The sequence below is a fragment of the Lithobates pipiens genome, unplaced genomic scaffold (genome assembly GCF_037356315.1).
Source record: "Lithobates pipiens isolate NorthernLeopardFrog02 unplaced genomic scaffold, aLitPip1_a1.2 Scaffold_3, whole genome shotgun sequence".
Classification (NCBI taxonomy): domain Eukaryota; kingdom Metazoa; phylum Chordata; class Amphibia; order Anura; family Ranidae; genus Lithobates; species Lithobates pipiens.
The window spans coordinates 190934764-190960776 of NW_027507790.1; the positions used below are offsets into that span (position 1 = coordinate 190934764).

General features: G+C 42.0%; 1 protein-coding gene across 3 annotated transcripts in view; it reads left to right on the forward strand.

Annotated features, from left to right (window-relative positions):
- The window catches only part of ERBIN (erbb2 interacting protein), a 347855-nt gene that overhangs the window by 76598 nt on the left and 245244 nt on the right, over window positions 1-26013 (forward strand). For all 3 annotated transcript variants that reach the window (XM_077462647.1, XM_077462650.1, XM_077462648.1), the window contains exon 2: window positions 10545-10655. The gene's annotated coding sequence lies outside the window, so the exon portion shown is untranslated. The remainder of the gene's footprint in view (window positions 1-10544; window positions 10656-26013) is intronic.

Below are 26013 nucleotides of genomic sequence, written 5' to 3' on the forward strand. Positions count from 1 at the left end.
AAAGATACATGGTTGCATAAAGATGCATGTTTATACAGGTTTGCTTAAGTATACATGGTTATACATGATCACATAAGGATACATTGTCGCATAAAGATGCATGGCTAGACATGTTGGCATTGATATACATGGTCGCATAAATATACTTTATCGCATAAAGATGCATGTTTATACATGTTTGCTTAAATATACATGGTTATACTTTATCGCATAAAGATACATGCTCAGATAAGGATACATGATCGCATAAAGATACATGGTTGCATAAAGATGCATGTTTATACATGTCTGCATAGATAAGTGTTGCATAAACACGTTTCATAAACGCATGTTCTTATTGCGAAAATACTTGTTTCCATGGGCACACGTTGGATGAATGCCAATGTACAGCTCATGCTTTCATATTTTGGCTAAGTGCATAGTTGCATAAGCACATGCTTCCACAGATGCATATTGCTTAAACACATGCTGGCATGCTTTTATTTGTACTGCATAGATCTGTTTTCTTGGGACTACGTACATATGTGCTTATTTGCATAGGACGTAATGCATATGGGCTTATTTGCCTGGGGGGGTGTGTGTGTGCGCGCGCTTATTGACCTTGTACTGCATACATAAATGCATGAATGGCAAGAATACCTTTTTATACCTGCATGTTTGCATACCTAGGTACCCGCATACCTAAGGGGTCGCCTAGAGGTAAACCAACAGTGTTTTAGGCCTGCATCCTTGGAGGACTGTATATTAGTTTGGATAATATAGTTGCTGCATTATTTACCTGTTATAACAGGTAAATGGTTCCAGAAAAGAGGCAGCAGGGGCACCGCTCTCAGGTTCAGGGGTCTGGCGGTGCCCACATCTCCCCATGGACAGTGGTTTCGGGTGCATCTGAGCCACTGTGGTGTTTGGTATTGCAGTGTTTCCTGGTCATTCATTTTTTGTCAGACTGCGGCCACATCACCTTGATCGCAAATTCGAAAAGACCTCTATTTAGAGGGATTGTAAAGGCAGCAATACAAAAAGGAAAAAAATATAAAACAAATATAAATTTATTAACATAGTCAAAATGTACAACAAAAAAGGTGAGAGAATTATATTTTCTGCTTATGAGTGCCAAGACCTCCAGAAGCTGGTGGAAACGGAATAAGCGGGTCATCCAGGATGTCCCGTGATGTACGATAAAGAAAATCATATTTTTGTCACCACATATCGCTGGCTTCTATAAACCTGAACTCGATTAAGCAGAAGACGACGTTTGTTTTTTTTTTTGTTTTTTTCCAGCTACCTTTTTGGAGAGATTCGTTAACAAAAAAAATATTATGCTTCAATTGTTGGGTGTAGATTCATACAACGTATTGTATAACGCTTTCTTGGGCATTGGAGAGAGGGAGAAGCGCTTCAGCAGAAGTTCCTCAGGCATCATATGTTCAGCAGGTAGTCATTGCAACTTCAGTTCCTGTCATTCCACAAAGAAGACCAAACTAGATACCATGGCGGGTATCTCTCCGTTGTTGAATTATATATTTGCCTGCTGAGCTGATGAGTTGTCTAAATATAAATTAGTTTTTCGGTTTTTCTCATGGAAGGACACTACCAATTTTTTTTTAATAAGCCTATGAATGGTAGTTGATCTGTCCACTAATCTGTAGCGGGTGAGAAGCCCAGACAGTGTGTGCTATGTCTGCATCCTAGCAAATCACGTACAACTATCAACAGAATGTGTAGTTATGAACTGTGTGGACACATAGAAAATATACTGAGTACCGTAAAAAACAACTTTTATTACTGTATTTATCGGCGTATAACACACACTTTTTCCCCCTTAAAATCAGGGGAAAATCATGGATGCGTGTTATACGCCGATCTCATGCTGATTATGGGTAAAGGAGCAAACAGAGCCGAGATACACAAAGCCGACGTATACTCGGCTTTACTCGGCTCCTCTCGCAGTCCCGCCCCCCTCCACTAATCGCGAGAGGAGTGAGCGCTGCTGACATACAGAAAGCAGAGTGTACTTTGGCTAGTCTCGGCTCCTCTCGCAGTCCCGCCTCTGACTGTGAGAAGAGCCGAGTCTAGCCGAAGTATACTCGGCTTTCTGTATGTCTGCGGCGCTCGCTCCTCTTGCGATCAGTGGAGGTGGGCGGGACTGCGAGAGGAGCCGAGTAAAGCTGAGTATACGTCGGCTTTGTGTATCTCGGCTCCGCTCAGTCAGCGGGGGATCGGCGCCAAATTTAAATCTGGGCAAGGCTGCAAATAGACTGGGCAAGGCTGCAGATGGACACTGGAAAGGGGTGCACTGATGGACAAGGCTGCAGATGGACACTGATAAGGCTGCATTGGTGGGCATTTAAATGTAAGTTTATTTCCTTACACTTCCCTCCTAAACGTTTTTATCCTTAAAATTACCTCCTAAACTTGGGGCGCGTGTTATACGCCGGCGCGTGTTGTACACTCTCCACATAAGGGTTCACAACACGCAAAGATTCTGATTACAGTTCACATGTGGACTCGATGTGTTTTGGGTATCCTTCTTCAGTAGAACATTTTGACAGAATCCATACACTGGAACCCACTTCTATTTTAAAAAAAGGGTAACTCCACTTTCGTGGGGGGAAAAAAAATGCAAATAAAGAAAAAATATAGCATATAAAATTGCAACACAAGTCATATTTTAATTGAATGTTATTCAAAATTACCTTCCCTTCTCAATCTGCAACCACTGTAATTTTCTGTAAATGCATATGTACCGGTGTACCTGCTTGTGTGATTGGCTCACCAATTTGCCAGAAGTCTGCCTAAGATACAAGTCAGATTTCAGGCATCCCCTGCAACAAAAATGTCATTTTTGGTGAGATACTTTCCATAGGAACACGTTTAAAGGGATGCAGGCCCAGCAGATTTCCTCATTTGTGCCCTGCAGGTGCACAGCTGATAGATAATTATGAAACCTCTCCCATTAGACCCACTGTGCTCAGAGGAACACACTGGGATTTCTTCAGAATAACAAAAGGTAGGAATCTGCAGCAAAGGTTGTTATAATCCTTGCAATGTCCATAGATCACCCAGAGGGGAATGCTTTTTCTCAACAAAAGTGGAGTTACACTTTTAATAGTAATATCAGCCAGTAGGGTAGACTGGAATTCATAGCATGTGTATGCTGCCAATAGAGGTGCAAATGAGTAAGCCAAGGTGAAGCCATTGCCTCTTGGGCGGAGAATTCAGGTACATTCATTAAACAGCCAACGGTCTTTTATACATAATCGTACAGTAAGAGAACCAACTTCCCAATGGGGGACCCTCCAGACCCAATGTGAGTAAGGCCCCTTTTACACATGCGGATCCATTATAATAAAGCGCACACGCACACGCACACGCACACGCACACGCACACGCACACACACACACGCACACATATATATTTTAACACAATCAAAAGAAAATTAAATCTGGATGTAATATGTTCTGCTTTTGGTAGTTTGTGCCTTGCACAGCCAAGGCCATTCTTGTACAAAGGGTTGGCCACTCCTGGAAGAACTGCCTAAAAGCTGGCCATGATCTGTTCCCATTTTGGCCAGTAGAGTGTATGGCCAACCTAAGGATAATCATTCCCTCTACACTACTTAAGACTTGGCTGAAAACATTTATTACTTTCAAAGTTCCAGTGCCAAATACCTTTCTTCTACTTCCCTAGCTAGTGCAACGTTAGGTGGCTCAAGTGGGAAAATTTACGAGTATTAACGCTCTTCGTCGTAGATGACTTTTTTTTTTTTTTTTTTTTTAGTCTTCTCTGACTCAAAACACATATGGATAAAAATATCTACTTGGGTCTGCCATCTTCTGTTTATCGATAAACATATGAAGGTGTTGTGTAAATACCTCAGATTTTTTGACCTTTTGCTAAATGTTCTTTCCCTTGGCTAGCCCAATACAGAGTCCCTTTACGGTTACGTAAGCTTTGATTTCTGATGCACAGGGTTTTCCAGCTCCCACTCATATTTGCTTTCTACTGGCGATTTGTGTGCTCTGTGGGCTCTATATTGTATATACTAAGGTATTGGGGTTTGCACATTCGTGAAAAATGCATTTGCACTGCAGACCATCTTGTGTGTATATATATATATATCTGGTGGGGTGTGTGCAATTAGTCTGATGTGCATAAAGCACATATTGACAAAGCGCCTATTGTTTGAAATTTGTGGAATGCTTGCAATGTGATTTCTTGGTGTGGAAACCACATTAAAGTTGATGAAAAACTGGATTATTTTCAGATAGCCATTTTATCAATTTTCTTCTGCCCGCAAAAGACATAGTTGGGAGAATATTTTTTATATTCTAGGTACAAGCTCTAAATCCTAGGTCAGTACTGAGCTGCAGTTCCCAAATTATTGGCCTGAATAAGGCACTATTTTCCACCTTTGTGTTGTGTACTCTTGAGCATGGTTCTGGATTTTTATACCCATGCTTGTAATCTTTTGATTTACCTTTTGTATCAGTTGTTGTACGCTGTATTATTATAGCAACAAGTGCTGTAAAATGTTTTCCTACACCAAGACTTTGAAATGTGGAGTGCTGTTTAAACAGGAATGTATTGGAGCGTCTTGTAAATGTCTCTCTTGGAATTATAAACATACCATTTAGAGTGATTCCATTTGTGGACATGACATTTTGCCACTGTTTTAAGTTGTTTCATTATCTTAATATTCATTTTAATATATATTTTTAAGGCTGAACTCTGAACACACTGAAAAAAAAAAAAGTAAAAATACTTGGTAATAGTTCAGATTCCTTGACTTTTAGCAAAGTTGGACCCCTTTTCTTCACAGAAACTTGCTTGCTGTTTTATATTGGACCTGTGCAGTAGAAATGTCATCAGCACACCAAGGATTCCTCAGAAGGATCCAAAGCTTTATTTACATGGTCACACGGTACACATACGGCAATGTTTCGGAACAAAGCAGGGCCCCTTGCATGTGTGGCTCCAAAACGTTGCCGTATGTGGACAGTGTGACCATGTAAATAAAGCTTTGGATCCTTCTGAGGAATTCTTGGTGTGATGATGACATTTCTACCCTTTGGATTGCCTACGGTTTCCAGCTGATGGTCATTACAGTACCTAGCATTACTACAGCCATTTCAGGAACGTGTGCATGGGGAATATTACGTTTGTGCTGTAGAAATGGGCAGATTGGATGCCCAGTGTATAACCACAACACCGCCCACAGTTGCCCTTCTGCAGGCACACAGTTCCTATAAAGGCAGGGATGGGACATCAGCATTGGTGTTCTCAAATGACAATACCTGACACAGCGGGGCACCCAGCTGTGTCATACAAGTAATTACTGATGATAATCCCCACTCTGCATGGAGATAGCAGGCGTGCGGTGTGTGTGTGTGTGTGGGGGGGGGGGGGGGTGTTGTGGCGGGAGAAGGGTGGAGGGAGGTGGGGTGGGGGGCGGTGACTTTCAGGAGCAGCGAATGAGGAGAGAGGACACCTCCCATGGATGGCACAGACCGGGGGCTATGAGACCCCTTCCACCCACAACATGTCTGCTTCCTCCCCGCTTGCCTTTCAGAGCACTACAAGGGGGCATGCCCTACAGCTGGCTGAGCTAAAGAGAGGGATAGCAGCTAGCGGCCTTGCAAACAGGATGTCAGCAGGCAATAACATTTTTTTTAAGCAAGTTCAGCAGCCTATTACAAAGCTCAGAAGAACATGGATGGCAAATTGGGTATAGCTAGGAGATCAGCAACAAGGACATGGGGGAAAAAAATTGTCTGGAGTTCTGCTTTAAACTATGGCTTTAGTCTTGCCATATACGTATAACTCTTCAAGTCCAAACAGTCTCTTGATTTTACCAAACAAGCAGTACATCTAGTTAATACATTACACAGGTCTCCTAAAGGAATAGACAATGGAGTGAATCTGATGGTTGAAAGTGTATGTTTCCAACTTCTTGGCAGTAGTTGATACAATCCAAAAGAAATGGGTGCACAATGTTCTTTTTCTAGACCAAAGGTTTATTCAGCATAACGGAAGTAAAATACAAACGGACGTCAACCTGAAGAACCTTGCTGGCAATGAATGCCAATTGTTCTCCAGAATGAAGAGACAAAGATTGTCACTGTTTGTTCTGCTAAGCCAAATCAGTCAAGCTGGTAGAGTTTGCTGCAGGATGATGCCTTCATGGAGGGAACATTGGATTTTGGTTGCAGAGAGCCCAGCACTTGTAGATTATGTTGTGAGATTTTAATAGCGGAAAACAAAAATGAAACTGTGCACAACAATTATCCCAAGCTTTTCTATTCTCTAATACTTAGACTTATCCCAACACAATTCCTTAACCCTAAATGCTGAACAATGTGACCCAAATGGACATTCAAGTACATACATATAATGAGCTTTAAAGCAAGCCCACACTGGCCTCTGTAGCTTTGGGCACTTTAGAGAAATTCATCCTCAAAATTCACAGCATTGAAGTCTTTCAGCAGCTCATCACTCTGCTTACCCCTCACAGGAATGACTAAAACTCAGGGTGTTTTGAAGGGAGAACAGGGTGAAGCAAGGTGCTCAGAGTGATTTAATTGCTTCTTCTGTACATTTTGAAGATGAATTGCTCCACAGTTCCTGCAGCTACAGAAGTCAGTGAGGGCTTTGTTTTAAAATCCTTATTTACTGCTTGTAAAAGCAGATCTTGAATAAAAAAATAAAAATGCAAAGTCCATCCAACTGTAAACCCCTGCTCACCATTAAAAAAAAAAGTACCTGTAGGAAAGTGTAGGAAAGTGTATTTGGAGAACAAGAAGAAAAAATATACTTGCTCTACGCTGCCTCTGACATCCAGGCGAGGTTGATGTCACAAGCACAATTTTGTTAATCTAATCTTTCCCATGATCCTCGTGCTTTTTTCATACATGTGGGATGAGGGGGATTGAGGGTCTTAAGTGGCTCAATTTAAGAATATGTAAACACTTAAATGTCCATAGCCTGGGCACAGGTTAACTTTAAATAAGGACATCAGTATAAAAAATGCATATCTGTTTTGGTTGCCAAATGATTTTTAATTTATTTAGCCACTGTTGCAATTCATACTTCATAAGATCATCTTTTGTTGGTTTAGCCTTTAGATAGACCAGTCTAGAATCCTTACGAATGTGAATGTGGGAAAGAAATGCACCTAAAATATATAAATATGTATACCACTGGGCAACATTTTCTGCCATTAGTGACTTTCCAGCTCCTTCTTTTATACATTACACTCATGTATCGTCTATATCAGCTTTTTGCAACCTGGTTGCTTGGGACTGTGGGGAAGAGGGGGTCAGGGTCAACCCACTGCCCACCAATGTAAGGAGCATTCTTCCCACTGCCCACCAATGTATGGAGCAATCTTCCCACTAAGTACCAGTGTAAGGAGAATTCTTCCCACTGCCCACCAGTGTAAGGAGAATTCTTCCCACTAACTACAGATGTAAGGAGCATTCTCCCCACTAATTACCGATGTAAGGAGCATTCTTCCCACTAACTACTGATGTAAGGAGCATTCTTCCCACTAACTACCGATGTAAGGAGCATTCTTCCCACTAACTACCGATGTAAGGAGCATTCTCCCCACTAACTACCGATGTAAGGAGCATTCTTCCCACCAACTACCGATGTAAGGAGCATTCTTCCCACTGTCCACCAGTGGTACGGAGCATTCTTCCCACTGCCCACCAGTGGTACGGAGCATTCTTCCCACTGACAATCAAACTAATATACAGTGAGCTTTAGATATAATAATTAGCAGAGGTTCCCTAAGAATGGGAAGTGATTTTCCTCCATGTTATAAAGGTGTTTTTTTTTTTTCTCGCCTCTAAATGTCTGTTGCTAGGGGGTCCCTCGTAGTCTGCCTCTTTCATTGCCTGGCTCGTGACATCACTTCCCCCTCCGCGCAGGAAGGGCTCAGCTCTGCCCCCTCCCTCTTGTCAATCATCTGGGACACGTGACAGGTCCCAGATGATTGTGCGGCCAATCGCGGCGCCGCTCGAGCATGCGCAGTGGGTGTCCTGCTGTGATGCCCCAGCCAGGCGCCCAGTTACAATGCCAGCGCTGGCGAATGGAGGGGGGAGACGAACGGGGCTTCGATCCCCCCGCATCACTGGACCCTGGGACAGGTAAGTGTCCGATTTATTAAATGTCAGCAGCTGCAGTATTTGTAGCTGCTGACTTTAATTATTATTTTTTTTTTTAAATGTCAACACCACTTTAAGCTAAATTACCTCTTGGCAGAAAAAATGGAAAACACAATATAATGCCAAGATAAAAACTAAGTGATGGCCCCGCAGCTTCTGACATCAAACACAATAGCCGGCCAGACCCTGCAGGGAAAGTTTATTTATCTAATGATTTTGGATGTCCTACAAAAGACTTTTTTTTTTTAATGTTCAGTCTATTAGGTAGGGATTAAAAGAATATGTTGTTGTCATACAGCACTTTGTGTAACATTTACAGCCATTTACAGTTCCCTTTTTCTCCTTATTAATTCAACATAGCTGTGACCTGTGTGACCATCTTACAGTATCGTCACTAGTTATTTCAGTTACACCCCACCCAAGGAAATAATAGTTGTGCCCCAGGGCTTGTCAACCATCTCCTTTTAAGGCACTACTTGGATTGGATTTTTTATTTTATTTTTTGTTGTTAATGTTAAATTTAGCTGCCACAAGGTACTCCTACAGAGACTTGCATAATATCATCAGGTTATGTCACCCGCCCATTGATGTTGTGTTCGGGGGGAGGCATGCGCATTCCAGGCATTGCTCTTGCCTGTGTCTAGGGGATACATGTGCATTATGGGCAGAGCACATGGAATCGTCGGGACATGTAGTCTACAGGAGCCGTCGGGGAAATCACATGTGATTCATACAGGTATCGAACTGCATTCCTGTTCTAATAGCATGTGATTCTTTGCTGTGTGATTTTCATCCATACCAAATGAATGGACGCAAATCGCACAGCAAAGTATTGGTTTTGGGTATCGGGAGCATTTTCACTAGTACTCGTGATAATACTCTGGGCACTGATTTCAGTATCTGTGCATCCCTAGTGATTATATTGTGTGCCTGTGTAGATCAAGTAAGCACAAAAAAGCTAGATACACAGTCCTACATATTTGACTTTATCTGTCTGTAGTTTATATACGGTAATTTTAATTCACTGTCCTTGCGGTCTGTTGTATGTTAGAGGAAGTAAACTCTCCCACTCTGATGCTTCTCTTCATTCAGTCCATTATAATAAGTAATTATCAGACTATAGCCACTGTAATCCAGCCCAAATACTGTGTAAAGAAACTTGTTTCCAGGGGTTAGGCAGCACCTTCTTAAGTATTGTTTTCTGAGTCCACAGTAGAGTGTATTTCCACCCTTACATTGAGCACTTCCTGTACTGTTAACCAAGCCTCCTTCTCAATTCAATGTTTCTATGGCAACCCTGCTTCCCTGTTCATAGCTGACTTGTTTTATTTTATAGTATTTACTTGCGCCAATGTCTAATGTTTCCCTTTGTCAGTCTTATCAGCTTCAGCTGATAAGACTGCAGTAATGGCCAGGTTTACATTGCATGTCATGTCACATGGTCACATGGTGTGTAGGAGGAAGCTCTGAGTGATTAGCAGCCTCCTAGGAGTTCAGTGCTGTGTGCTGTGTGCTGTAGGAAGTCCTGATAACAGATAAGCACATAGAGAGTGTGTTGTAAATCAGGGGAGATCTGGGCATGCTCAGTGACTTCATTCTAAAGAACAAAAGGGATTACAACAATACTAAGCAAGTAAGGAGATATCTACAAGCAGTGTTCGTTTTTTTTATGCTGATTTACATGGGACAAAGCTGTGGTGGAGGGTTTACAAACACTTTAACTGAAATGAAAAAAATAAAAATCGAAAAAAAGTTGTATGATAATTTTTCCAATGAAGTATAAACTATGTATGTTTACTGAGTGTTATGGTGTATTCTGTAAAGCTGGCAATTTTTAGTTAAAATTTTTTACCACTTTTAAGCCACCGGAACGGCAAATATGATTGCAAATAATCAGAAACTGGGCAATCTGCCACCTGTGAGTTTCTTGCGATAAGACCAGAGTCAGGGTTGTCTGGTCAGTACCTAAAATATGCATGTTTTCAGAAAATGATTGTGGATTGTCATGTTTGTAATTTAAGACCTGATGTAGGGCGGCCATTGCTGATCTCTGTACCTGCAAATGCTGTTTGTCAACCTGACATTCTGATCCCTTGCTTCAATACTTTGGGTCTGTGACCAGAAAAAAGACTGCAAATAAGGACATCTGGTTATTTGTGGGCTGCACAGTTTTTCAGTGGTCCAAAAGATTGCACTGGGGGTTAGCATAACTGCCAGGCAACTAGCATTTTCAGAAGAGTTCAATACAATACAGTTCAATACAAGGCAATTTTTGTTTTCTCATAGGATCCAGTAAGAATTTTTTTTTAAGTTTGTATCGACTTTTGTAGTGGGAAGTCCATTAACGTGAATATTTATGTTTGATCAATTAGGTCCTTGGCTCAGCACTTGGTTTGTCAACGGATGTCTGAATTTCAATAATAGATTTTTTGCTGTCAGGCTGACAAGCGGAGAAGAAGCCAGGAAAAGGGACGTGTTATCGGGTAAGTGACAGGCCCATGCCAGACAAGGCAGTTTTGTTTCCTCATTTCTTATTTATGGGTCATGTGACAATTTTTGGGCTGTGTTAGTGAGTTAATGATGCTCATAACATAGGTTTAATGGCACACCGCCTAGAACTTGTGTAATAGGTGACTTTTTAACAGGTTCCTTGTATCAGTATTACAGTGATGCATCACACTATGTCTCATGTGTTATATGGGGTCTGTCAAAGAGTGGGATGACCCACACCCAAAACTAATAGTCTTTTAAACCATTTACCTGCCAGTGTGTGCGGTCTGTAAAGTTTTGATGGTCATAGCACTTAGTGTGTGTGTGTTTATACTAAGTCTTCTGTTGGCATGCTCTCTCAATGCCTCCAAATGCTCTTCTTTAAAGTACTGAATGTTCTGCTAGATGAGGAAGGGCAAAGATCAGGAAAGGGACATGAGAGAAATGTAATGGAATTGGTCATCCCTTTGATTACGCCCTTTATCTGGACAATACGAGATCTGTTTTCTTGTTGTCACTGGGATGGTGAGTAAGGGCAAAGTTTTCCAACAGGGATAGAAAAAACAAAAATCTCCTTTTGATAGAGTGGAAATGGCTATGGCTAACTCACATTTTATATTGAAAGCTGTGTCCCTGTTGTCTCCTGTTCAGGCTTAAAGTGGTTGTAAACCCTTACAAACCACTTTGACCTACAAGTAAGCCTAGATTAAGGCTTACCTGTAGGTCCAAGAAATATCTCCTAAACCTATACGATTTAGGAGATATTTACAAAAAGACAGCCACCGCTGTCTACAGCGCGCAGGCCGTTTGCGAATGAAATACGGACATGCTTGCATTCCTATGGGACATAAACATCCGCAGACACCCGCTATCGTCCGCCTCCGCTATTGTCCGATTCTGCAGACGGAGGAAAATCCTATTTTTTATCCGTCTGCAGATCGGATGAACACAGAAAGAGGGTGCGTGCTCATCCGATTCCCCCATAGAGCAGAGCGGAGAGCTGACAGGGCGGTCCCTGCACCGTGTGCAGAGACCGCCCTGTCCGCCGCCGGCTCAGCGGGGACAACGGAGCGATCGGATCATCAAGGGTGGCGTATCATTACTGATCCGTCCCGTGTAAAAGGGGCCTTACTTCCTCTTTAAAGGATATGTATAACGTTTATAAAAAAAACAAACATCTAAACTCACCTCTTTGCTGCAGCTGTCCCTGGTAGGTTGTAGCCCAAGAACTGAATCGATTAATCTGACCACCGATTGCTCAGTTCTTGGTCTGCTCGAAGCAGAGAGCAGTGATTGTCAGTCACCACTCTCTGCTCTGACCCTTCAGTGCTCAATGGAGTGTCAGGCTGGAGAGAGGGCAGGTGCAGTTGCCTTTGGCTCTCAGCTGCAATGAATCGGAGACCGCTGTCAGTCAGGCCACTAGGAGAATCCCAACAATATTGTCTGAATCCCTCCAAAGCCTGGAGTGGCCCACCACGTCAACTGACAGCGGACAAGAGCCCACTATAAGCTGACTTTGGGTCACAGAAGAACAAAAGTAAGTGCACTTCTGTGACCCAGAATAGAAGTATGGCCAAAAAAGCTTTGCCCATACGTCTATTTTGGAGCTCAACTCCAAGAATTGTCTGTATGACTTACATTGATCCTGCTTGGCACAAAATATGCATATCTGAGATATAGTGGTTCACTGACCCCTCCTCTCCACCTTGTCCAATCAGTCCAATGCGTTCTATAGAAGGCGACAGTTCTGATTAAAGTACAGAGTAAGAAAAAATAGTTTTTTTGTGCGTTGCGCTGCTGGATTATATATGTCCTGGATGGGGGGAGTGAGGAAGGAAAAAAGAGGGGGTTTTTTATGGGGGAGGGGAAAAAGGTTTGGGGGAAAAAAACCGCTGAAGTTGATAAATTGGTGTGGCGGATTTAGGGATGTCAAGTCTGCTTATCACAGAGTTTTGCAATCCTTGCTGTGTATGTCAGTAAATGCAGCAGAAGTAATGGATAGCTGGCAGGATCACAAATTATAGTCCACAGTTACTGGTTGTGGAAAATAGTCATAGAAAGGGGATGATTTCTTTAGCACAGGCAGGTAGGCAGCATGTTCAAGGATAGAAGGTACCTTGTAAAAGACATATAAACAGAAGAAAAAACAGCGCCAATCTAAGTGCAGTATTGTTGAATCAAAGACATTTAATTTGTGAAGTTATGCACTCACACTCTACCAGAAGGTTTCAGGCACATCATGTATCTAGAGGGCATCGCAGGGCTCTCGAGGGGAAGCGGTAACTCGTTCGGCTGTATCTCTCGTCCGGTGGCGCCGGTGGTTCCCAGCGTCGCACGGCTTGGTGTAACAGCGTCAGGGAGGTCCGTTCGTCCGTTCGTTGTTATGTTGAGGGGCGCACTGCGATGACGTTTCGTTGTGGTTTACGTTGCACGCGTTCGGAGCATGCGTGCTCCTTCATCAGGCATCTGGGTACTATGTTTGGAGTGGTTTAAATAGGGAAAGGGGGCAGTTCTAATTAGTCGTTTAGGTTCCACCTTATGGGGCGGAGCTGTTCCGACCAAAGCATGGTGTTGATTGCTCATGTGTTGCAGGCTGGTTGTATGTGATTATTGTGTGTGTGTCCATCAATGTATGTGGATACAAGTTGGATAGTGTGGACAAGATGTGGGAAAAAGTGATAAGAGTTGGAACTTTTTTATTTATTTAATTGTTTTAAAAATTGTTTTAAAAAATTATGAAAATACTTGTTAAAGGTAAAAAATAGAAGTGGATTTTGCAAGAATTATATATATTCTTTATATGTATTTTCTATGTATTTTTTTTCAATTTTTAACAACCTTCTTTTAATTCTTGCAAAATCCACTTCTATTTTTTACCTTTAACAAGTATTTTCATAATTTTTTAAAACAATTTTTAAAACAATTAAATAAATAAAAAAGTTCCAACTCTTATCACTTTTTCCCACATCTTGTCCACACTATCCAACTTGTATCCACATACATTGATGGACACACACACAATAATCACATACAACCAGCCTGCAACACATGAGCAATCAACACCATGCTTTGGTCGGAACAGCTCCGCCCCATAAGGTGGAACCTAAACGACTAATTAGAACTGCCCCCTTTCCCTATTTAAACCACTCCAAACATAGTACCCAGATGCCTGATGAAGGAGCACGCATGCTCCGAACGCGTGCAACGTAAACCACAACGAAACGTCATCGCAGTGCGCCCCTCAACATAACAACGAACGGACGAACGGACCTCCCTGACGCTGTTACACCAAGCCGTGCGACGCTGGGAACCACCGGCGCCACCGGACGAGAGATACAGCCGAACGAGTTACCGCTTCCCCTCGAGAGCCCTGCGATGCCCTCTAGATACATGATGTGCCTGAAACCTTCTGGTAGAGTGTGAGTGCATAACTTCACAAATTAAATGTCTTTGATTCAACAATACTGCACTTAGATTGGCGCTGTTTTTTCTTCTGTTTATAAGACAGTTCTGATTAAGCAGCCCCCTCCCCGTCCTTAGTGTGCAGGTGGGTAGCCACTTACACAGAACCTCAGCAGGGCCCAGAAGGTCGTGGCTATAGTGATTTCCAGCTTCCCCATCGGCCCATCAGGTGTGAGATTTGCATATTTTACGTTGTGCCAAGCTGGACCATTGTAAATGCGCAATACAGATAATTCCTGGAGTTCAGCTGTAAAGCTCTTGTTGCAGTAGTCATAACCTCCTCAGTGTTGAGGCCCATGATTGGAATGTTTCTGCGCCTGTCCACACTTCTCTGCATTTCACAGCGGGGAGCCCTGAACTCCATAATAAAGACTTGGCTCCAGTGGTCGGGAGCTTTCAGCACCTTGCAGTGTGCAGGCTCTTAATTTAATGGATGTGGTGGGTAAAGAAGCAGATATGAGTGGCTGGCAGATATTGTTTTGCTGATTATGTGGTGCTGTTCACATCTTACATTAAAAAGTAAGATAGTAATTAGCCCAAAGTTCTCCGGTAAAAGAATGCATTTGTCCAGTACAGTATTTTGAGAGGAATCCTCCAAACCAGTTAGTATTTCCAAGCAGCTCTCATTTGACCATTAATATAATACAGTACATTTTATTAAGAAATCCATTTTAGTGTTATGTTTTTGCAAAGTAGATAGCTTCTTGAATTTTGCAATTTTTCTAGCAGTGTGCAAACCTTTCATTTTTTGTGTCCCAAGTTTTTTCTGGGTGGTTTATATTTAGTATCAATGAAAGGCACAGATGTTCTGTAACCTACTTTTGGAGTGTAATTGATTACAGTTTCCAAGCACTGTTTGTTTCTGTTTTTTGTAAGATGCACATCAGGTAAGTTTTTTATTTTGTTTTTAAAGTGGTTGTAAACCTCAGACATGAAATATGAACACAGCATATCCCTCTATAGTATAGAGCACTAAGGGGTTAATTTACTAAAACTGGAGAGAGGAAAATCTGGTGCAGCTGTGCATGGTAGCCAAGTAGTGTTTGGGGACCCGGGTTCTGCCCCAGGGGACATGTATCAATGCAAAAGATTTTTTTTTTTAAAACAAGTTTTTTCAGGAGCAGTGATTTTAATAATTAAAGTGAAACAATAAAATTAAATATTCCTTTAAATATTGTGCCTGGGTGGGTGTCTATAGTATGCCTGTAAAGTGGCGCATGTTTCCCGTGTTTAGAACAGTACCACAGCAAAATCACTTCTCCCGAGAAAAAACAGACGTTAAAAAAAAAAAAAATTTCCATTGATACAGGTCCCCTAACACTTTTTTTATGAAAACTTGCATATAAGCCTTTACAATTAGCACTTTTGTTTTTTCACATTGATGTCCCATAGACTTTAACGGAGTTCCGCGACTTTCGAATTTGGCACAAACGCCGCATAATGTTCTTTGTTCGCCGAACGTCCGAACAACCAAAGTTCGGCCTGAATTTATGTTCTGGCTGAATTGCCCATCCCTTCCCCCTAAGTGTCATTTTTGTCATTTTTGTCTGCTGCTTGATTCATCTGATTTCAGCATGGATCACTTTTGACAAGTTTTCCTGACACCAAAAGAAAAAAGGTGGCAGGGGAAGGATCTCCAGCACACAGCCTGTGATGGACAGCCTCAACTCTGTTCCTGTGTGCTATGTGAAGGAGGGTGTGTCCCTTCCCTCCAATCAGCTCTCAGCGCTCTCCTCATTCTGTAGTGTGACAGCTCATACAAGCTTTATAAATTCTGCTCTTTTGAACAGATTTAGATAGAAGACCCCAGATGAACAGGTACAACTTATGTAGGAGGATTTGTTTCACATTTGTGTATCACCTGAGGCCAGTCACTTCACTGGGTATTTGTAAGGATTTGCAACCACTTCCCAATCACGCTATGGCCAAATGACAGCTACAGCGCGGTCGTCCAGTTTTGGGTGTGCGTCTTATGATGTCCTCCCCTGATCATGCTTGCTTGCGGCGCCCTTTGTGGTCGCATTGTCCTTAGGATACAGCTGATCACAGATTGGGATAAAGGGTGCTCTTTACCATGTGATCAGCTGTGTCCAATCACAGCTGGTCACGATGTAAACACAAGCCGGTTATTAACATTCCTTTCCTCACACTGACAGTGAGTGGAGAGCCCATAATCGGCTTGTGTGAAAGGGACGTCTACACTGATGATCAGGGCACTGATTATTCATGTACTGTTTATCACTACAGTTCCAACAATGCCCACCAGTTCTGCCAGTCAGTGCAGCCTCATCAATGCCGCCTCCTCGGTGCCCATCAGCAAATGAGAAAAATTATCTGTTTGCAAAGTTTTTATTTTTTCGAAATTTTCGATCTTTTTTCATTTAGCAAAAAAGAAAAAGCTCAGTGGTGATTAAATACCACCAAAAAAAGTTATTTGTGTGAAAAAAAAAAAGTACAGTGTAGCATGACCGCACAATTGTCATTCAAAGTGTGACAGCGCTGAAAGCTGAAAATTGGCCTGGGCAGGAAGGGGGTAAAAGTGCCTGGTAGGCATATGGTTAAAGTAAATGGGGGGGGGGGGGGGTAGGTTTTAAAGAGCAGTAATCGCCTGCACATAATTGGTGACTTTTTGCCAGTATAGATTGTTGTACAGAATGTCTGGGTAACCATAAACAATGTATTTAAAGTGTATGTCCAACCAAAACTTTTATTTTCAGATTTTGATAAGGTAGGAAAGGATGCCTAATGGGCTTTCACTGCTATTAAGGGCTTCATTCATTCCCATGGCACCCCCCCCCTGCATTTTGACTTATTGAATGGCAGGAGAATTTTATGGGAAGTACAGTATAAACATACTTTATGCTTCCCGGATCAAGTTCGCCTGTGTTTAAACGTACTTGGCGTTGCGTGCACTCACATGTTTAATACATAGCGAACACCACTGCAGATGTATTCTATGTTCAACTGCTTTCATTTACGCCAATTATTATTATTGTTTTATTATACAAGATTTATATAGTGCCAAGAAAATGGAGGGAGACATATCAGCTTAACAGTCATGGTGTGATTGAATCCTTTTATATGCGTTTAGAATAGTCCTATAAACAGATATGTCGTGTGATTGTCAGTATGAATGAGTCCTAAGAGAGATTTGAGCTGGCTATACAAGGATCAAATTCGGGCTGATTACGGTAAATCGCTGAAATTCAAGCCATGGGTTGCCCTGCTGGCACCACCTGGCTCAACAAACTTTGAGAAATCAGAGGAGGCGGGTGTAACAAAGTCGGATGAACACTGACTGCAGCCAATCGGCTTTACCCTCGCATACTCTTTCATCAGAGAGGAATTTAGGGAAAAGCTGCAATAGCTACTCAAACAGGAATAAATGCTGATGGGGCTTTTCTTACTCTTTTATTTTTTATTTTTTTATTTATTTATTTTTTATTGCTGTTGCAGATTTTCCTTCACTTCTCTGGCATCAGTGGGTGTCTCGCTAACAAAGCGCCAGATGGTAGCTTTATATGTCTTTTAATTTTGCCTTAAAAGAGAAGAATGGCCAAAGCTTTTTTTGGTCATAGTTCTCTTGTGGTAGTAATAAAGGTGCAGTGCTTTAATGGCAACAACAAATTAAATTAATCAAGTAAATAATAAATGAAAACATCCATTATAAATCATGTGCATAAAAACGTGAATGTGAAAATCTCATACAAAAAATGCATAAATGAGCTAAGAAGGTCTTTAACGCCATGAATGTTTGTGTATTGCTTCCACCATCGAAAAAAGGGGACGCCATGTGTAAATGAGGGTAAGTCTGCACTCACCTGCTCACTAGCTGCCAAGGCAGCAAGTTACGCTTTGGGAATTAACAATCTCAGCTTCCACTCTATCGATAGCCAACGCCGTCCATCCACCTGAGGTCCTCTGACTGTAGCAGCAGCAGCCCACCACTGGGGGGAGATTTGGAAAAGCCCAAAACACCACTAGATGTAAAAGAAGCGCCAGTGCAAGGAGCCAAATATAAAAATGGGCCAGATATAGTGTAGTCATTTGTTACTGACACATAAGAATCATAAAATCGTTAAACATCCAGATGCCAAGTAGTAAAAACATATACAGCAGCGCACTTGCACAGATGACTGTGAGTTCCGAAACTGAAAGTGGCGGCATGATGTCTCCGCCCTGACGTCTTTCCATATTGTCAGGATCCGCCCAGCTGCCTGATTGACAGCTGACTCTGGCTGTCAGTGCTGCATGCTGTACTCTTTCCAGCGCTCATGATGGCAGACAGTAGTGTGAACTGGCCTAATGGCCAAGGTTTTTTATCTTGTGTTTTGTTGGGATTGTGTTAGACAAGGCTTTATGTGAATTGGGCCCAAGCTGTGATTTTTATTTATTTTTTATATATCTTCATTCATACCAATGTACGTGTATCTGTTTTCTTCTCTTGTTCATCTATAACAGGGATATGCAATTAGTGGACCTCCAGCTGTTGCAGAACTACAAGTCCCATGAGGCATAGCTAGACTCCGACAACCACAAGCATGACACCCGGGGCAGAGGCATGATTGGACTTGTAGTTTTGCAACAGCTGGAGGTCCTCTAATTGCAGATCCCTGATCTATAAGAATCAGTCTTTCTCCCAAGTGCAATACTATACTGTTGTTTATAGGGGTTATAAGGAAATTCTCATCCTGGATTGCCCTTCACAATTCTGAAAACACATTATTCTAAATAAATATTACATGAAGATTTCTAATCCCTGCCTTGTCTGGAAATTATTATTTCAGTGTGTTAAACGTGAACGGTCCTCCAGCTAGCCAGTTCACTTCCCCAGGTTAGCTAGATCTCAGAATCCTGTCAAATGTCTAGCAAAGCGTATCTGATGAAGATGTGTCCTGAAACCGAGGCCTGCTGAATTCTTTACACCTGTGAAGACTCTTCTGTTAACTCCTAAGGCTTCTCCAGTAATGTACTGCGCTGATTGTTAAGTTTCTGCATTTCTAAGTAATTCATTCCAGTCCTTTGGCCTTTATCTGGGGAAGAGCTGCACAGCTTACAGCACATAGCAGATCTATCTTCTGCAGAGGATGGAAATAGGTAATGAACAGGAGCTTATTCAGAGCAGTGCTCTATTGAAATCACACAGTAAAACCTTTCTGCCGGTCTCATATGGCACATTCCAGTGTAATGAAATTGCCATTTGATGAGCTTTATGTATAATTTAGGAGAATAGGGAAAAAAACTCACTTAACAGTTTTGTTAGTAGAAATGGCAATGGATCCACAATATAAACTGTAAACTATTTACAGAATGAGCAGCATTGCTTTTATGATCCTGTACATACTCTTGTGCAGCAATTTTGCAACATGTTCAACCAACATTGTAATGTTGTAATCACATATATAGTAAATGACTTGACCATGCTTTCATGGGTCATGCACTGTGGCACAGTGAATCTGTAATATTCAGTTTGGTAATATTATGCACTACGTACCAATGTTTTCCATTTGATTTATTTAATTTTATTTATTAAATGTACTTGTATAGCACCATCAATTTACGCAGTGCTTTACACATTTGTATTATACATTTACTGATTATCAGTCCCAGCCCAGCTTAAAATCTAAAGTCCTGTCTTTTGGAGCGTGGGAGGAAACCGGAGTACCCGGAGGAAACCCACGTAGGCACAGGGAGAACATGCAAACTCCAGGTAGGTAGTCTCGTGGTTGGGATTTGAACCGACAACCCCAGTGCTGCAAGGTGGAAGTGCTAACCACTTGGCCGCTATGCTGCTTTAAAGTGCATTAGGCTTATTTAAATTTTGGCTAAATACATTCTAAGGGCATCAAAACAAAAGTTATGCAAAGTCATAATCCATGGGTGGTTTGGCTTGTTCAGCATAAAAACAGGACCTGTTTCAATGCTGGGGGGGGGGGGGCACAGGTGTGCAGCATACAGACTGCTTCTGGTAGCCTGGTACAATCAATTACAGGCTGAAATATGTAGGGCTTATAGGGGCATATGCCCCAAATGCAGAAAGTCTTCATGAGGGCTTATGGCTCTGTACAGCCACCACATACTCCAGCCTGTCACTGATTTTGACAGCTGTTCCTCCTGGGCACCAAAAGCCCAGTTTCTTAAGCTTTACAGACCACACCACCCAATGAATGAGGCCTTAAAGTATTTTTTATTTTTTTTTCTAAAGCTGCCGTGGTCTGAGAAGGAAAGCTTGTCCCCTGCCAACATACTGCAGATTAAGAGCCTTGTTCCCTGGAAGCAGTGGTCTCATTGCAGAGTTCTTACACTCAGAGCCAATCCTATAGCTTTGCAATTGCCAAAACTCCCTACTGATTGTAGAGCTCTGGCTTTGACTCGGTAGGGGCAGATAGGGCCTGCTGTCTGTACCCCCATTAAGTTGATTCACCCTCTCTATTTGTCCTGTTTACCATTATCATTGAATGTGAAAGTAAAAGAAAATCCCACACTTTGGGTTTTCCCCAGAAAAGTAATAGGGAGGAAATCTTGCAATGGGGACACTAGTTCTGGTGGCCCCTGTTACGTGAGATTAGATGACCCGTCAGAATTTGTAATGGAAGTGACGTTCCGTTGCAACCATCTTGCTACACCCCGCACTCTTCCACAGTATGGATACTGTTAGAAGGCGGCAAGCGAACATCTTGTTACACCCAGCGGAGTATTGCATTTGACACTTCTTTTTAACAGTAAACTCGGCTTATATAGGGAAATTCTGTATTTTCAAAGCCCTCAGACTGTTTTGATGTTGATTTTTTCATAGCAGCGGTGTTCTGTCAGATAAGCAAACTTGTGAGATCAGCAGGCTTGAGGCTGCTTTTAAATTTCAACATCTAAACAGTCGGATTTTAAAATGCTGTATTTCACTATATAAACTCAGTTTACTGTTAAAAATAAGTGTGAAATGCATGACTCCAGTGGCTTGCCGCCTTCTCACTGTATCCTTGGTGTGAATGAGTTCAGGGTGTAGCAAGATGGCGACAATGGAATGTCATTTCCGTTACAAAATCTGACGGGTCGTCTAATCTGGCAAAACGCCCCCAAGGAATTCTATTAATTTGCAGAGATTTCCTCTCGCTTCCTGTCTGGATAATGGGACAGGAAGTGAAGGGAAAGCTCCACTATGGTATATAGTCCCTTACTCTATCCAAAAAAAGTTTTGCCTATAGTTCTACTTAGTATTCGATGTCTATAGTTGTCCATACCATGGTTTGTCTCCCCCAGAGGGTTCTGTTTCTACTACAGCCCTAGAACACTGAGGGAGGACTATTCCATCTACACAGAGAATCCAAGACAAAAGCTCCAGATAGATGTTGTGTTTGGAAGTCATTGTTGTATGTAGTGTTCTCATTTAAAGCTGTATTAAGCTGGCCATAGATGGGCACATGAAAAATCCGAAAGGCTGGTTGTACCCAAGTTGATCGATCCATTCACTTGAGTGCAATCAGCCTGCCTGTACATGGTTCGAATCTTTGCCAGTCCCTTCTGAACTGACCGTGATTTGAACTGTCTATGGCCCGCTTTGAAGCCAAAAGTAAATATTTATTATAATAATATTGCAGTTTACCAACTCTCAGATGCGGTGGCTGCTTTTTTTTTTTTTTTTTTTTTTTTTTTAAGCTGTCTTTTATTTTCACCTGGTGATCCTGCCAGTAAGTCTTGTTTTTCAATTGAACAAGGTGTCCTACAGATGTAGCAGTCCATTTACCATGGACTGTGGTGCTTACAGTAGTCAGCTTTAATTTGTTTATGTAAAACCTTTTATCCCAAAAGGAAAAAAATATGTTTTTTTATAGTGTTTAACTGCCTCTAAAGTGTTAGCTGGAGTATCTAAATCTGCTAGTACACATCTTGCCCTCCCCTCCCCCCAGACTGACAATGCTGCTGTCCAAAGGTGTCTTTCTCCTTCATCCAGAATGCAGACTCTCTAATACAGGAGGTCTGTTACTGGTAGCGTTGCCAGCTTTTATTAAGCCAAACCGGAACACTTAGTAATGCAGCGCACATAGCGTGCTGCAGCAAAATGTGGGCGTGGCCAAATTGCTTTTGCTGACATCATCACCTGCCTGCCCAGTGATGCCGAACCTGCCCCCAGGCAGCAGCTTCAGGATAGAAACATATTTGTGTGCAACTATCTTAGTTATTTGGGGAGCCACAGCCCAGTCTAAATGTGTCCAAGTTTCAGGTGGACTGAAACCTGGACTGTCTGGGTGAATCCCGGACAGGTGGCAACCCTAGTTACTGGCCAGAACACCAGGTAAGAACAGAGGGGAAAAAAGCCTAATAAAAGAAGCCCAATGCAGCCACCACATCTAATGGTTGGTAAGCTGCTATATATTCAATTTTCGGGTTTAATACTGCTTTAGTCAAAGCGTTCTGACTTCGTATGCAGCTATTTGTCTATTATCCGTTGTATGTTGGGCACAAATCTTTAGATTAAAAAAAGGCAACCAGCACTTGCCATCAGCTTGTGATGGCACACATGGTTTGGCCTCATTTGTCTCCCAATTCTATATTTTTGTGCTGTGAATTCATTGAAATTCCCATTTGGTATTGATGTTCCTTCTATTCTTGCCTAGTAAAGAGTAAGAACAGAAATTAGAATATTGATTGGATCAGCCGGTGTTTTCCTGAATCTGTAGTGTCTGCAATGCTCATTTTGTGCATTCATCATCCTTCTATCTCTACAATACCCTTTACAAGGATTCAGCTATGAACTGTAAACGGGCAACAGCAACACAAGACAGCGCGTGGCTCTCAGAGGTGACCCCTAATCCCTGTATCTATACATTAGGGTTTTTATCAGGTTTTTTTTCTGTAAACAAGTTTCAGTTTAAAACACAAGCTGAGTGATTTTTCAACTTTATTGCTTAGAAAAACCATATTAAACAGGAGCTGTGATACATTATTGGGACAGATTTAATGTACGATGACAGCTTGATATATCAATTCCCCCTTTTGTACTTTTTTATTAGTAGTAAACTTGTTTCTGACCGATTCTTGGTATGCATCTGTTTTAGGTTAAATTCTGTCACAAGTACTATAAAAAAAAAAAAAACGGGACGCTGAAGCTTGGAAAATTATTGCAGTCGACTGTTTAAGATTTCAGCTCCGGGGGATGCAAATGTGCCCAAAGCTATCACATGACGTTTGCATATTATAATAAGGCTGAATTTGGAAAAAAAAAAGCCTTCAATTTGTTAGGCTCTTGCAGCGTAAATCTCTGCAAGGGTTAATGTATAGCACACGACTGATTTTTTTATTTATTTTTTTCCTTTCGATGTGGATGGAGAAAACTCCACTGCCAGCTATTGTACCGTATTTTTCCGTGTATAAGACGCTACTTTATCCTTAAATTGTTAGACTGAAATTCGAGCCGCGTCTTATACACGGTCAGTCAGCCCGGGAGAGAGCCACGCGGGTGCATAGATGGTCATAGCTTGTGAACGGCTTCCTCCAATCACGAGCCGTATGTTAGTGACGTCAGCTGGAGGTAGAGGAGGAGGTGGAGCGTGCGCAGATGCGATCCCGTTCGACGTGGAGACTGCGCAGATGCAGAGAGCGGAGCGTTTTGAGCCCAAAATGTCACAGAATAATATAAGTAAGAGACGGTCTTATTCTGCAAAATTCAAACTCGGTGTAGTTAGCTATGCAAAAGAGCATGGGAATAGAGCTGCAGAGAGACCGTTGACTGTGACTCAGAAGACAGCAGTGATGCAAAAGAAGTTGAAGAAATTCTGTCTGGAACTAGTGATGAAGAAGAGAACATTGATGCAACAGAGGTTGAATACAGTGATATGATGCATAATATACTGGTATGTAAACGTTAATTACTAAATAAAACTGTGTTCTGTTTTACCTGTTTAAAATATGGATTTCTTAATTCTGAGTTGCAAAAGTGGGGGGGCGTCTTATACACGGAAAAATACGGTATGTAGACCGTAGCAACATCTGCAGCTGGCTGAATACCTGAACTTCTCACTGCATCTGACTTGATGTAGTCACTAAGAATTTTCCATCGCCTCCTTCAGTCTTTCAGTGGGAGTTTGTTGAGCCAGATGGCACCAGCAGGGCAACCTACAACTTGAATTATGGCTGATTCAGCAGGAATCTGCTGAAATTCAAGCTGTGTGTGACCGGATAAGGAAACATTTAAGGAGATGTGTGGAAAGTGAAGTAAGCAAGCATACATATTCACCTACAATATATGGCTGCATCCCTGCTGACTCAAAGACTGAGAAAGAACTGAGCAATTACATGACCACTGATCGCTCAGTTCTTGAGTCCACTCTGAGCAGAGAGCAGTGACTTTCAGTCACCACTCACTGCTCTGCCCTCCAGCGCCCAGTGGAGCACTAGACTGTGGAAGGGACCGGAGCAGCCAGCTCAGGATCTCTGAAGCACACTGAGAAGCTGAGTCGGTTACCAATCGGGCATCTGGGTTTATTCTGACATTATTGTTGGGATATATCCAGAGACTAAAGCGGCTCTGGGACATCAGCTGATGGAAAGTTAGCCTGCTGTTGGCTGATTCTGGGTCACAGGAGTGCAAAAGTAAGTGCACTGTAACCCACAAGAGAAGCTTAACTGGACATGTTTTAGGTATATATCTTTTTTAAAACCTGGTTTATCTTGCTCTTTGAGAATTTGTGTGCATAACTTGTGGAGCGGCCAGTAAACACCGGGAGCTGGCTCCCTGACATCGGAGAATAGAGTGAGGAACAATGTCTGCAGCTAAACATTGATACTTGTCACTCATCAAAGTTTAAAACCTCCTGTCAAGCTTGGATTTGGAGATATTTCTCTTCACATCCTGCCTGGGAGACACAACAGGAAGTGAGGAAATCTCACAGGTCTTAAAGTTTTGGATTTAGACACACTTTTCTGTACGTTATTACATTTTATACAAACTCTTGTAACTTATGGTAATATCAATGTGGGTTAATCTGCTTTAATTAAAGATGAACCTTCTACCTCATAGGGTGCATTATTAAAAGTGTTTGTAAAGGGATTTAACTTTTTTTTTATTTTTATTTTTTCTAGAGGAGACCCTCTGTCAAATTTATATTGCTGTCTGTGTCCGCAATTGTCATTGAGTTAGAGGGTGAGGAGGAAATCCAAAATGTTAGTGACATTAAATACAGATTTTTTATTTTTTTTGTTTTAAAAATAACAGACATGTTATACTTGCTGCTCCCATGTAGTGGATTTGCACAGAGCAGCACGGATCCTGCTCTTCTCAGGTCCTCGGGCCAGCACCCCTGGCCCCTCCCTCCTTTCCATTTTCCCCAAAACATGTAGCTTGCTATGGGGGCACCCGAGCAGGCTCACTCCCAAGCCACTGCTCCATGTGTCCATTGATGTGCGGAGCTAGTCTTGGCCATGCTCCTGCTCTCCTCATTGGCTCAGTGGCTTCCGCTGCTGTCTCAGCCAATGAGGAGGGAGAGACCTGGGACAGCTGAGGCTCTCGTGCACATCGCTGGATTGGGTTCAAGTAATTTTTAGGGGGCTGATGGGCACTACTGCACAGAAGTTTATTTTATTTTTTATTTTTTTTACCTTTTATGCGTAGAATGCATGAAGATAAAAAAAAAAAAACATTCTGCCATTACAACCACTTAGAGTTGTCATCAGAACACATTTTTGGATTTAGATAGACTTCCTGGCATACTATATTACATTTTATTCAGTCTCTGAGGCTGGGTTCACACTTGTGTAAATTGGATGTGGGTTTCCCCTTTTGCCTAGGTTATGTGGAAATGTGCATATACATCAATCATTGTAGTAGTATGTACATATAGTTGTGCTCATAAGTTTACACCCAGAATTTGATTTCTTGGCCATTTTTCAGAGAAT